This window comes from Cynocephalus volans, chromosome 2, assembly GCF_027409185.1.
Source record: "Cynocephalus volans isolate mCynVol1 chromosome 2, mCynVol1.pri, whole genome shotgun sequence".
NCBI lineage: Eukaryota > Metazoa > Chordata > Mammalia > Dermoptera > Cynocephalidae > Cynocephalus > Cynocephalus volans.
The window spans coordinates 94,151,958-94,165,758 of NC_084461.1; the positions used below are offsets into that span (position 1 = coordinate 94,151,958).

At 37.9% G+C, this 13,801-nt stretch overlaps 1 pseudogene; it reads right to left on the bottom strand.

Annotated features, from left to right (window-relative positions):
• Nucleotides 1-4,579: 4,579 nt before the first annotated feature.
• Nucleotides 4,580-5,303, bottom strand: LOC134371096 (max-like protein X; annotated as a pseudogene).
• Between the last annotated feature and the right edge of the window lie 8,498 nt (nt 5,304-13,801).

Sequence of the window (13,801 nt, forward strand, 5' to 3'; positions counted from 1 at the left end):
CAGGTACACCTTCGACTTGATGATTTCCATTCCTCTAGGTATATTCCCAGCAGTGGGATAGCTGGGTCGTATGGTAGATCTATCTGCAATTGTTTGAGGAACCTCCATACCATTTTCCATAGAGGCTGCACCATTTTGCAGTCCCACCAACAGTGTATGAGAGTTCCTTTTTCTCCGCAACCTCGCCAGCATTTATCGTTCAGAGTCTTTTGGATTTTAGCCATCCTAACTGGGGTGAGATGGTATCTCAGTGTAGTTTTGATTTGCATTTCCCGGATGCTGAGTGATGTTGAGCATTTTTTCATATGTCTGTTGGCCATTTGTATATCTTCCTTAGAGAAATGCCTACTTAGCTCTTTTGCCCATTTTTTAATTGGGTTGCTTGTTTTCTTCTTGTAAAGTTGTTTGAGTTCCTTATATATTCTGGATATTAATCCTTTGTCAGATGTATATTTTGAAAATATTTTCTCCCACTCTGTTGGTTGTCTTTTAACTCTGTTAATTGTTTCTTTTGCTGTGCAGAAGCTCTTTAGTTTGATATAATCCCATTTGTTTATTTTTCCTTTGGTTGCCTGTGCTTTTGGGGTCATATTCATGAAGTCTGTGCCCAGTCCTATTTCCTGAAGTGTTTCTCCTATGTTTTCCTTAAGAAGTTTTATTGTTTCAGGGTGTATATTTAAATCATTAATCCATTTTGAGTTGATTTTAGTATATGGTGAGAGGTGTGGATCTAGTTTCATTCTCCTGCATATGGATATCCAGTTATCCCAGCACCATTTGCTGAAGAGGCAGTACCTTCCCCAGTGAATAGGCTTGGTGCCTTTGTCAAAGATCAGATGGCAGTAAGTGTGTGGGTTGATTTCTGGATTCTCTATTCTATTCCATTGGTCAGTGTGTCTGTTTTTATGCCAGTACCATACTGTTTTGGTTATTATAGCTTTGTAGTATAGTTTAAAGTCAGGTAGTGTTATGCCTCCAGCTTTATCTTTTTTGCTCAGCATTGCTTTGGCTATGCATGGTCTTTTGTTATTCCATATAAATGTCTGGATAGTTTTTTCCATTTCTGAGAAAAATGTCATTGGAATTTTGATGGGGATTGCATTGAATTTGTATATCACTTTGGGTAGGATGGACATTTTCACTATGTTGATTCTTCCAATCCAAGAGCATGGGATATCTTTCCATCTTCTTGTATCCTCTCTAATTTCTCTCAGCAGTGGTTTGTAGTTCTCATTATAGAGATTTTTCACCTCCTTGGTTAACTCAATTCCTAAGTATTTCATTTTTTTGGTGGCTATTGTAAATGGACAGGCTTTCTTGATTTCTCGGTCTGCATGTTCATTATTGGAGAAAAGAAATGCTACTGATTTTTGTGTGTTGATTTTGTATCCTGCTACTGTGCTGAAATCATTTATCAATTCCAAGAGTTTTTTTGTAGAGGTTTTAGGGTGTTCGATATATAGGATCATGTCATCTACAAACAGGGACAGTTTGACTTCATCTTTTCCAATCTGGATGCCCTTTATTTCCTTCTCTTCTCTGATTGCTCTGGCTAGTACTTCCAACACTATGTTGAATAGGAGTGGTGAGAGTGGGCATCCTTGTCTAGTTCCTGTTCTTAAAGGAAAAGCTTTCAGCTTTTCCCCATTCAGGATGATATTGGCAGTGGGTGAGGGTTACTTTTTAAAACATGATTTTCCACCTCTCTGACATCCGTTTTGAACTAAGCAGATATAGTAAAAACCTTCTTATCAGCACAGTCAGAACAGTTAGTTGGTTACTTAATTGAAAAAGTTGATTAAAAATCATTAAAAAGGTATATATGTACATACTCATACACATTTTCAATATTATACCTTTTATATAAACACACATATTTGTATGTGCTTTCATTGACAATCTTTTGATGTATGGGGAAGTCTTTTTTCCTCTGATTCGCATTCTACATTGTCATTCTTGTGTAAACCATCTTCATTACATATTATCTTGGATTTCTAGTCTCAATTTTTAAAAAAGGAGCAAGAAATTAAATGCACTTTGGAAGTCATACAAATGCAAAATCCTTCTAGGTTTTTATAAATTTTTCTGCATTCTACATCTCGTATGCCCCACAGCTAATCTGACAGATTTTTTTTGTGACTTGACTTTCATCTAGATTTCCAAAGCCTTCAACTTTGTTTTCACAGCAGAGGAATGACAAATCTCTTTTACACATTCTTATTTCATTGGGTTACATGATATTTAATTAGATTACATCATCATAATAACCAAGCAATCCTGCATTGAAGCTTTGCTCATATCTTATAACTTCTCATACAAACTCAAGGTAATGGCCTCCTTCCACATATCAAGTTGTAGTAAAGTCACAAGAGGGTGATGGGGGAAGAAACCTTTGTCTTTTTAATCTATAACCCTCTTTAAAAAGTCCCTCACCTTCCTTTCCCTCTTTGCATAGTTTTTGTCCCAACAGTTATAATTCACAGTGAAACAGTGGTGATCCTTTTAACCCTTTCCAGTCTATCTTCTTTCTTTCCTCTGAAATGTAAAGTCAAATGTTCGTTTAAAGGTCTTTACAAACATTTCTTAAGGGTTCAATAAACATATAAAATGGTACCCAGCTTTTTTAATATTCTGGAGAATACAGACTAAAACCATGATATAGTGCACTACATGGCAATTGGAAGCAAATAGGTGATCAAGAGAAACTTCCATACACTGCTGGTGAAAATGTAAATTGGTTCAATCCCTTTGGAAAATGGTGTGGCATCACGTAATATAATTAAAGATATACAAATACTAGCAATTCCTCTTTGAGCTATGTACCCTGGAGATATGTGCGCTTGAATAGATACACCAGGACACACGTACAAGAATGTTCTTGGCAGCAGGGTTTGTAATTGTCCTACACTGAAAACAAACAAGATGCTTTTCAATAGTATAACAGATAAATAGTAGCATACACACAGAATGGAATATTACTGGTCTGAATGTTTGTGTTCCCCTTGCCCCCTAAATTCAAATGTTGGAATCCTATCCCCAAGGTTATGGTAATATGAGGTGGGGCCTCTGGGAGGTGATTAGGTCATGAAGGTGAAGCCCTCGTGAATGGGATCAGTGCCCTTATAAAGAGGCCCAAGAGAGCCACCTCTCGTCTTCCACCTTGCGAGGACACAGCAAGAAGGCACTGTGTGTGAGGAAGCAGGCACTCACAAGACATCAGATCTGCTGGAGGCTTGATTTTAGACTTTGCAGCCTCCCGAATTTTGGAAAATAAATTTCTGTTGTTTATAAGCTACCCAGTTTATAGTATATTTTTTAAAACAGCAGCCTGAATAGGGTAACACAATTATATCACAATGAAACGGTATAAACTAGAGTTGCAACAAAATGGATAAATCCTATAAATGCTATCAAGTAAAAAAAGAAAGTCATAAAACAACACACACAGTAGGATTCTTTCATATAAGGTTCACAAGCGGGCAAAACTTATCTACATTTTTTTTTTTAAAGGAAAGCATTTGGCGATATTTATTGTAATATAATTTGATATAAAAATATTTAATTTCCTCTCGAAAACTAAACCTCCCAGACATCAAACCTGTGAAAGGCAGAAGGGAGCTTGGGGGACAAGAGTAGAGAGAGACCACTACACACCAGCATTCGAAGAGCCCAAGGCCTCACCCAGGATTCTCTGGGATTGTGCACCCCAGAAGAAATTTTGCGTATCTTTACCCTTTCACCCCACCTCCAAGTCCTGGGAGAAATACAGGCAACACTGAGAGATGGTAGAGACTCAAATACACTTGGCAGAAAGGCTGGGGTGGTTTTGAGGCCCAGTTGATTTTCCAAAATTGTAACTTTAGCAAAATTGCATTGTTGGTGTTTAGAAAAATAAAAATGTCAAATATGTAGTGCTGTGTCACACCTGCCTTTGCTATGCAGTGCTACTGCCTATGGGAACAGAAAGCAGGAGTAGATAGGGAGGGAGGAGGTGAGAGAACAGGAAGGGAGAGGGAAGGGATCTGGTAGCCCAGCCCTGAGCAGGCCAGAGCGCCCTGGCCTCACCTTGGACTGACTAGACAGCCCAAGTCCAGGCACAAGGTGGCCTTTCGTGGCTATGAGAGTATTTCCTCATACTCCTTTTCTCCCATCCAACTACTGCCAAAATGGCCAAACTTGGGCCAAATGTTACCCAAGAGACCAAAACAGAGGCAAACAGTTTCCAAATATATGCAAATCATGAGCAGAAATCTGAGGCTTGGAGAAAGGGCTGAGAGGCCAGGGGCTCTTTGGTGTGCCCAGAGCAGAACCCCATCCCGAGGACTTCCTTGGGGAGGAGGAAGACGGGGTAGGTTTGAGTTTTATGGCCAACATAATAAATTAATCAGAAGCTTTCACAAAACAAACACCCCAGCCCCACTGAAGATGAGGTGGGGCTGGGAAAAACCAAACACCAAGTAGAAACCAGCTGACCAGTATGAGGTGTCGTAGTTCAATCTCATAGGCCCAGCAGCTCTGTGGCCAGATAGAAAGACTCAAGGGCCTCCTGTTGACTGTTCTGCAGGTTTCTAAGAGCCGGTCAGTACAACTGGTTTTTCAGTTGGTGCAGGATGCCAATTATGATCTCCCATAGGGTCTGAGGCTTACAGTGCTCTTCAATCCAGCTGAAGACACAGGCTGATAGCTCCTGGAAGGTGGCCACAGAGATGGAGGCATTGAAGGACTGGAACAGGGAGTCCCTGATGCTTTGAAACACATTGAACTTGACCTGGTCAGAGACCTGGTTCTCTCCTTCATGGGGGTTGTCCTGCTGTGCCTTTACAATCTGTTCATAGTTCACTTTCATGATCTTTAGGGCTGTGACATCCTTGTGTAGCGTGGACACCTCGTCTTCCTGCTTTTTTTTCTCCTTTTTGCAAAAACTGGATGTAGTCAATGGTCTTCTGTAGAACAATGGCTTTGCTGAGCTTCTGGGAGTCAATGGAGAAGTCCTGCTGCTGGCAGGTGGGGACGATGGTCTGAAGGTCATCATAGCCTCTCTTGATGGCGTCCCTCATCTTCTGCTCAGCCTGAGTGTGTGCTTGCTGCCTCTGGTCCTTGTAGGACTCCTGATGGTAATCACTGTCCTCGTCATCTGTGTTGGGGACAGAAGTGGCACTGGTGGAACCAATGCTATTAGCTCTGGACACTACACTCCCCTTGTGGGTGCATTCTACAAAAAGCCCAGGGTCCAGGCTGCTGTTGCTGTAGGCATATTCCACCTTGACCCAGGGGTCCTTGGGAGAGGCACCCAACTCCATCATCATGGACCCACTGAACCGGAAAGAAGTCTGAACTACATTTTTAACGATGCACATTAGAAAGTACAACAAAAATAAAAACAAGGAAATTATTTCCATAGAAGCCAGGAGAGTGGTTCTATCTGGAGAGAGGGAGTTGCCTGGGTCTGGGCAGGCTATGTGAGGTGGGGACTTCCAGAGTGCCAGTGATGTTCTAGTTCTTGATCTGGGCTGTGCTTCACAACCATGTTACAATTGTGCATATACATGTTAAATACTTTTCTCTGTTATATTTCACAACAAAATATTTTAAAGCATCATTGAGTGTTTTACAAAATTCATTTAATTCTCCCTGCCACTATCGTCTCCCCCCTTCCCCAATTCTACATTTGGGGATCATGTTCAAATGCATCACTTGCTCTAGGAGGCATGAAGATTCTAACCACTAATTTTCTTAGACTCTTCAGTTAATTGTAAAAACTAGGAAGTAATGGGGACAGTAACATTCAACAGCAGCCACAGGGAAAGAGGAGGGAAGTGGACTAAACATCCATCAGTATAAATTTATTCTAAGACAAGTATGTTTTCTATTTTATGGTTTACTTTAGAACAAATTTAACCATCTGAATTATCTAATAATGAGGGGTGCCCAGTAGCTTAATTTTCACATTAAGCTCAATTATTTAAGTTATCTACAAGTGAGCTGCCTCGTATTTGCCTCTCCATATCCATGAATCCTGTGCTGTAATCCAATCTTTGATTTGGAATTGAAGAAACACTTTAGTAAAAGCTTCATTTAAATCCAATTATCAAGCCTTTTTTTCCTACTTAGTAAGTGACTCAGTTGCAAGAAGTTGCTTAAAAATAAAGTAGAATCATTTCTGTCAACAAAATCAAGCTTTATGAGCTTTCTTCATTCATTTTGGCATTATTTATAAAAATCACCATTGTCACAGTAGCCACCCAGGCCATTCAAGGAAGCATCTATTTGTAAGGCTGTTTTTTTTAGAAAGCCTTTATTCAGGGGCTGGCCCCGTGGCGCACTCAGGAGAGTGCGGAGCTTGGGAGCGCAGCCGCGCTCCCGCCCCGGGTTCGGATCCTATATAGGAATGACCAGTGCGCTCACTGGCCAAGCGCAGTGCGGGCGACACCACACCAAGGGTTGCGATCCCCTTACCGGTCACAAAAAGACAAAAAAGAAAAAGAAAAAAGAAAAAAAAAGAAAGCCTTTATTCAGTGACTAATTTTCCATTTCCATTATGTTAATCACAGAAGGCTGAATAGACTGCATTCGGTAGGTATCATTTATGGTTGGATGGTGCCTGTAGGAACGTGAGTGTGCGTGCGCACACACACACATACACACACACACCCTGAACCACACCACTGGGAGATTTCAGGCTAGAGAAATGAACTCAGTGAGTGCCCATCAGCCTGGTCTAGGCAAGTATCCTCAGGCCACTTGACCTCGACTCCTCTCATCTACAGATCTTTCAAGTGATGCCAAACTGCGTAAAACATTCAAGAAATGCATAAATGTTTCTTCCCTTACATGGTGAATAAAGGAGCAGAATCAAGTAATGCCTGTCCTTTTGGGTGTTTCTCTTTTTTGGACTGCTGCCATTCCCACATAGTTTTATTAACCAAGGAAAATCATAGGCAATGGGATGCTTTTAATGGTTATTTCCTAGAGATTGTTTTAGTTTTCTGGAGTTTATTTCCTGGAGATGGTTGCATTTCAGGGAGTGAAGAAGCCTCTCTAGCTGCATTTGCATTTACTAAATATCTCAAGAAATAGGGATTAATTTTAAGAAGCATAATGCCCAACAGGAAGCAACCTAACATCCACCAATGGTAGCATGGGTAAATAATTGTAGTTTACTCATGTAGTGAAATAGATAGACTGGAGCCTAACTGTATTTCCATTTCAACTAAAGATTATCACATTATCAGATGAGTCTCTGTATTACTAAAATGTTTCGATCTGAGATTTATCGGTGTAATTAAAAATGAAGTGATAACACAAGGGCCCCCCACTGCTTTAAAAAACAATGTAGTGGTCCTTTGATTCCTGTGTTAATGAAATGACAGAAATTCCACATGAATTCTCACAGCTGTCTCAGAACCACATGGACAGCTGTTCCACTTAGAATTCCAATGAGGGTCAGATAGAAACCAGGAAGTTATGCAATGTTATGCTCCCAGTACTGGAGAAGAGTGAACCTACCGGGTTCTCCCAGCTCCACTATCTGCTTAGACATGGGATTGTGTAAGCTCTGCTCGCACAGAGCTAACTTCCACTCCCAAACAGTGGGCAACCTGTGTCTAGGTTTAGCAATCTTGGTATCTAGTCAGTCGGTTTAAACAAGGTCAAACTTTTTTCACTTTAATTTTGAATATTTGATGTGAAATACTTTGTTGCATATACATATTATGTATGTATTTATAAATTTATACATTTATGTTATGCATATAAATACACATATGTGTATATTACATATATGTATACATTTTATATGTTTATATTAAATTTTGTGTTTATGAATATACGTATTTATACATATTAAATTATAAATATTTATACATATTAAATTTTGTTTATACATATAAATATAAAATTTATAGATTTATATGTATATATAAATATAAATACATATTTGTTCATATCCATGTGTAATATCATGGAAATAATATATTACATATGTAATATTCCATATAGATGTTCTATATGCATATATGTTATATTATAAAATAAATACTGGTGAAGCTTCCCTTTACCTTATGAAATAGAACCTACAGATTTGTTTGAAGCCCTTTGTTTGGTCCTATAACCCCAGCCCACTGCCTGCACTCTAATAGGTAACAACCACTCTGAAATTTTTCAGTCATTCCCTTTTGTCTAAATTCGCTTGTGTCCTAAATAATAATTTAATTTTGCTTGTTTCTGAACTGTATAAAATGTTTATGCATTATTCTCTGACTTGCTGCAGTTTTACGCATTCTTCCATGACTTGCTTTTTTCATTCGTTTCTCTAAGAGTCATTCATACTCAGATATAGCTATAATCTATTCATTTTTTACTACTGTTTCATTGAATGAAATACAAAAAAAGTTCTGTTTCTGCTCTTTTGAACAATGCTATTATGCATATCCTGGTACATGCTTCCTGGTTTACATGCATAAGAGTTTTTCTGGGATATACACCTACGAAGGGAATTGCTGTATGTGCATGTATAGAGTAATGCCAAACTCTTTTCCAACTTTACCAGCAGTGTGTAAGCGTTCTTATTGTTCTATATCTTTGCCAAAACTTGATAATGCAAGATTTTCACTTTTTGCCAATCTATTGGGCATGAACTTTGTATTTTTTAAATTTGCATTTATTTGAACCCAAATGAACTCGAGCATTTTTTTCAGGTGATTATTAGCCATTTGTGTTTCCCCTTTGGGAAATGTTCATTCAGGTCTTTTGCTTATTTTTCTATTGGATTTTCTATGAAGGGAAGGTTGTTGTTTAATTGATTCACCAAACATCTTTATATATTCTGGATACTGATCCTTTATTGGCTTTTTGTGTTACATATCTTTTCTTGTAGCTTTTGACTCACCTTTCATTCTCTTCAAGGTGACTTCTGAAGAGCAGAAGTCCTTCATTTTAATATGGACAAATTTGACAGTCTTTGCTCTAGTGGTTAGCACTTTATTCATCTTTTATTTCCTACCCTGAGGTCTTAAAACTTAATTTCATAATATCTTAAAGATATTGTCCTATATTTTTTCTTGAATCTTAAGATTTTTGCCATTTATATTTGTTTCTAGTCTATCTGTTATTAATTTTTGTGTATGGTGAAATGTAAAGATGCAAGTTCAGTTTTCCCCCTCCCATAGGGATAACCAATCTAACCTGCACTGCCACCTCTGTAACACAGTTTAGATATGCTTTGAAGCTAATTTGTTCCACTGGATTATTTATCCCTAAGCCCTTACACTACATTGTCTTAATTACTATGACTTATTAATATAGTTTTATAATAGGTCTGAATATCAGACAGAGCAAATTCTACCACCTTGTTTCTTAAATGTGATTTGACTACTCAATCTTTTGCTCCATTTATATGAATTTAAGAATAAACTTAAGTTTGATAAAAAAAAAACACCAAAAACCTGATTAGGATTTTGTTTGGAATTGCATGACATTAAAGATAAATTAGGGAAGAATTATCATGTTAAAAACCATGAAGTGTCTAAAATTCTACTCTAGTTGCAAACTCATAGGTCAGACTGACACAATTTTAGGGATGCTGGCAGAAGACACAAGACTCCTGGGTCAAAGACTAAGGACTTTATTACTTACAGCAGCAGCTGTAGCCAGAGTATCAGCATTTTCTTGTGCAGGTTCCAAAGACTCGATTTTCACAGGAAAATATGAAGAGGGTGGGGTGACACCAGTATATGTAGTAGGTTGCATGACAGGAGAGAAATACTGAACTTAGGAAACATAAAAATTTTACACTGGACAGTAAACATGTCTGCCCTTTGCTTTAGAGGGAGATGCTATATCTTCAAAGGCTATTCACCATAAAAACATCCTTGAGAAGATAGTCCAGAGCAAAGCAGCAATCACCTCTGCTTGCAACTTGCAAGATGTGCAGAAGAGTAAGAGGTCCATCAAGAATTGTCTCCTGACATAACACCTTTCGGATATTAAGTCTTCCTATCCATGAACATGTTACCTCTCTACATTTTTTTGTCTTTAAATATAGTTTTATAATTTACCTATAAAAGTCATGCTACTTTATGTATTTGTTGCTTTTATAAAAAGCACTTTTTGAAATTTCATTTTTCTACTTCATCATTGGCATACAGAACGTAAATGACACTATTTCCAACTTGCTTTTATACTTTCTTATTAATTCTAATTTGTAGATTTTGGGGGCATTTGTCTATGTAGAAATTCCTGTCAGCTTTACATAGTTCAATTTGTTTATTCTTTATTTTTTCAATCAGAAGTAGTAGTAACAGTAAACATTCTTGTTTGGGGTCTGGAGAGAATGTTTCTTATGTTTCAATGTGAAATGATGTTGGTTCTGTGTTTTTGGTAAAAAAAACCAAACCATACCATGTTAAAGATATTTCTTTCTATTCTTAGTTTGCTAAGATTCTTCATCATAAATGAATATTTAATTTTTTTGCATGCTTTTATTGTCTATATTGAGAATAACATACATACATTTTTTCACTTTAATCTGTTAATGTGTACTGTAGTTTGAATGTTTGTGTCTCTTCCGATGTCCCTGTTGAAACTTAATCAGCAATGCAACAGTATTAAGAGGTAGGGCCCTTAAAAGGTGGTTTAGTGCCCTTCTGCTTTCTGCCATGTTAGAACACAATATTCAAGGCACTGTCATGGAAACAGAGACCAGGCCCTCATCAGACACTGAACTTGCCAGCGTCTTGCTCTTGGATTTTCCAGCCTCCAGGACTGTGAGAAATAAATTTCTATCGTTTATAAATTACCCAGTCTGTGGTATTTTGTTAAAGTAGAAGAAACAGACTAAGACAATGTGCTAAACCTAACTTGGCTATTGTGTTTGCTAATAGTTTGTTTAGGATTTTTGCATTATGTCCATGGGTAAGATATGCTTATAAATTTCATTTCTTATACTATTATTGCGTGGTTTTGATATAAAGTTAGACTTGCCTCATAGAATTTGGACCCACTTCAGTAGGATTTTTGCCCTCACCACACCACCAAAATTGCCCTTATCAAAGATGCTGATAGAGTTTGGACGTGTTGTTCCCCCAAAAGTCACGTGGAAATCTGGTCCCCAATGTTGCAGTGTTGGGAGTTCTTTGAGTCATGGGGGCAGATCCCTCATGAATGGATTAATGCTCTCCCTGGGGTGTGGGGGTAGTGAGTGAATTCTCACTCTTTTAGTTCCTGTGAGAGCTGGTTGTTTAGAAGAACCTGGCACCTCCCCACTTTCTTGCTTCTTCTCACTCTGTGATGTGCTTGTGATGTTCTTTTAAGAACTGCACACCATTAATAACATTTTCTTCAATGAGTTTTCTTCATCTTCCTGATTTCCAAATTTTGGAGTGGCCAAAGGCATCGTACTTACACCTCTTCTCTTTCTATACAAACTAATGAGTGATCAAGGGTAATGATTACAGACAAGCTCATGGCTTTAAATGCCATCTATATACCATCTATATCCCTCTCCTCTGAACTGATATGCAACTGCATACTCAACAAACTCACTTGGATGTCTAATTGGCATCTCAAGATTAATTCACCCAAAATTGAGTTTCTGGCATTCTCCTCCAAAACCCCTTTTTTGCATTCTTCTTCACAAACGAATAGGAACTCCATTGTCTCTTTAAACATTGCCTTTCCCCTATTCTATCTTTTCTTCTTCAAGATTAGATACATATATATTGGAAAGTCTCACACTGTACCCCATGTGCCTTAACCTTCAGTCTTAAGTATGGAAATTATCCATTCAGAAGGAAAAAGACTATTTTTTTTTCCTTCAATTCTCTTTTTACTTTACTCAGGTCTACCTTTCAGTTTATATATTCTCCCTCTAACTATGTCTCCTCTGCTACTCAAGCCTTTCATTTTAACTTTCAACTACTGTATTTTTCATTTCTAAAAACTCTATTTAGTTCTTTTAAAAAATGTATCTGTTCATTTTTGGCAGTTTCTTTTTCCCCATAAATATTAAATAACTTTTTAAAAAAATATCAAACATACTTAAATTTGTATTATGTATCTGAAAATTTATTATTGAAGTCTTTGAGGATGTGGATCTATTTTTTGTTGTTTCTGATGACTTACACTACTAATGCTGGGTTATTTCCTTGTTTTCATCTGTGATTTATTTTAGATTGTGAGTTGATATTTGCTGGCACTCTACATGTGGGGTTTCTTTCAAGGCCTGGATTAAGAGAAACTCTCTTCAGGACTTTTGTCTGCTTTTGTCAGGCTGTGAGCACTACTGACATGAATTCTCTTAAAAATATAATTATCATTAACACAAACTATGCAACGTAGATTCAGTTACTAAGTCCACGTGAATGTTAGTCAGTGGCTGTTAATTTGTAGGGGAGCCTTTAAAAAAAATCCATGATAGCCAAGGCTGAGAATGGTTATTTTCCTTACTATGTGCTTGTTCAATTTTTTGATTTGTTTTATTTTAGTTCACTGTTTTTAAAAGGATACAGTTTTTCAGGGATCCAGGCTTTATATGAGATGAACTCTGATCTTATTCTCAATTATTCACTGGCCCAAAGTCTTCTACACATTCTCTAGGATATGGTGATCAGTATAGTCTCTCACATTCTGATAGTTTCCAGGCTTACCTCTTTAAAGATAAAAGTTTGACACATGCATCAGACTTGCCTGGAGGATTTGCTAAAACATAGATTCCTTGGTCTTACTTCCTGAGATTCTGGTTTAGTAGGTCCGGATTGGGGCCTAAGAATTTGTATTTCTACGTTCCGAGGTGATGCTGATGTGATTAGTCTGGGAACCACACTTTGAGAACCACTTCTCTAGACCAGGGGTTGGCGAATTTTTCTGTGAAGGGCCAGATAGTAAATATTTTGTACTTTTGAACCACATGGCCTTTGTGGCAACCTCTCAACTCTGCTGCCATAGCATGAAAGCAGCCATGAATAATACAAAAACAAATGGGTGTGGTTTTCCAATAAAACTTTATTTACAAAAACATGCATCTGGCCATGTTTGGCCCAGGGGCCATACTTTGTCAACCCCTGTTCTAGATTGCTGTTCCCATTCTGTTCCTGGCCACGAAAGCTTTCCTTTGCTTTATTGCAGGCAAATCCAGTCATTTAAAAGAGTTGTAAAGAAATTTTTAATGAACATTTTTAGATGTTACGTAGCAGAGTATCTGTTAGGATCTTGCTCCCACCATATTGCCAGAAGTGCAAGTCCTACACTTAAATTTCTACTTGTTGAAAGAATTTAGGACAAGCCTTTTCCAGCAGATCTGATCTTTCCTACAAGTAAAATCTCTTTAGTAGACTATGAAAAGTTTGAGTCACCGTTGTTTTCCTAGAACCTTTTCCCACTCGTTGTCCCTATTGAACACATCCTCCTACTACACTCTCAGGGCCCTGACTTGCCATGCTGTCTTATTCCCTCACAACTTTGCACATATTTTTCCACTTTCCAGGTTGCCCTGTCTTTCTTTACCACAGTTAAGTTTGGTAAATTCCTGCTGCTCCTTCACCCCTTACTAAAAAGCTCTTCCTCTGTGAAGTGCTACCTTCCCCAAACTACTTCTCTGTCCTAGGTGTGCTCCCTACACATATGCCCACTATTACATCTATCCTACGCCAGGGCCATTGTTAGTTTCCCAGAACACCTCCTTGTTAGGCTATGAGCAACTTGAGGGTGGAAATGAGTTTCATTTCTCATTAAATCCCCAGTGCCTGGCACATGTTTGTTAGTCAATAAATGTTTTATTTATTTATGATTACTTTTGAAAAATTGA